We start from the raw sequence: 1,362 nt of genomic DNA, 5'->3' as shown, positions 1-1,362 counted from the left end.
TCCAATCACCCCTCTTAGCATTACTCATGTTGAGATTATTGCATTAACATAGTCATTTCCAAATATCATGTGTAGGGCAAAAGTGAGTGACCAAAAGTTATCGAGTTCCAATCAAACCCATAATTGGACTAAGAAAATCATATTTTGGAAGTTACCATATTGGTAGACGAATCTCATTCGTCACAAATTGGATGTGATGCATATTGAGCGTAATATTTTTTAAAATATATTAAACATGATGATGGGTGTTCCAAGAAAGACAAAAGACAATATCAATGCTCGTCATGTTTTGGAGGTGTGTTGCAGGAATTTAGAATTGCTCTTAATGGAAAATAATGGTAAAATTTTTAAATTGAAGGCCTCATACAGTTTGATTATAGACCAACAAAAAGTTGTCTGCGATTTGATGACATAATAAAGATTACCAAATGGTTTTGCTCTAACATAGCAAACTGTGTGAATAAGAAAAATGCAAAATTTATGGGATGAAAAGTCATGATTGTCACATTTTCTTGTAACAATTGCTCCTAGTTGCCTTATGTGATATGGCCCCTCACACTATTGGAGTGCAATTGTTGACATCCCATATTTCTTTCATGATGTATGTGTAACAGGACTACGTTTTGACCATATCAATGCATGGGAAAGGAAAATCGTGAAAACCATTTGCAAATTAAAAATGATTTTTTCTCTTGATTTTTTTGACTCAATGGAGCATTTGTCGATCCACTTGCCATAAGAAACTAAGCCTAAGGGATCTGTCCACTATCGTTGGATGTATCCATTCGAGAGGTTAACCCCTAAACCCACAGATATAATTTAAATTTTTTTTAGTTATTAATATTGACAATTACAATCTAAAACAAACGTTGATTTTTAGGTTTTTACATCGTCTAAAGAAGAGGTAAAAAACCAATCAGCAATTGAAAGATCCAGGTATGAAAACATATCATCAAGGAAATATCATTGTTTTGTTTGATGCACTTCGAACCTACACTCTCAATAAGATGAATCGAGTCCCATGAAATGACAACGACAAAGATGTTGATACAATGGATCATTTGTCAATTTTCACCTCTCTTGGTCGACCTTTAGGTCAATTCGAGAGACGTCAATACCAGAAAGAGGATGAGTTCTACGTAGTCAAACTATATGTACTAACGAACTGCAATGAGATATTATTGTAAATTGAGCAAGTATAAGTTTAAGCAATATTTTAGAAAATTGTAATTTGGAGAATGGTATTAATTCATGATTAATGTTCCTCATATCTATAAGATGTTCAAAAGTAAGATTAAAAGAGAATAGTACAATATATCTGAGAAGGAATTGGAAAAAGTTTGTGATGCATCATTTCGTAAT

Source organism: Theobroma umbraticum, unplaced genomic scaffold (assembly GCF_002168275.2).
Source record: "Theobroma umbraticum cultivar Fairchild unplaced genomic scaffold, ASM216827v3 scaffold_106.0, whole genome shotgun sequence".
Taxonomy (NCBI): Eukaryota; Viridiplantae; Streptophyta; class Magnoliopsida; order Malvales; family Malvaceae; genus Theobroma; species Theobroma umbraticum.
The sequence above is the reverse complement of the archived record's forward strand: the minus strand, read 5'-3'. Positions refer to the sequence as shown.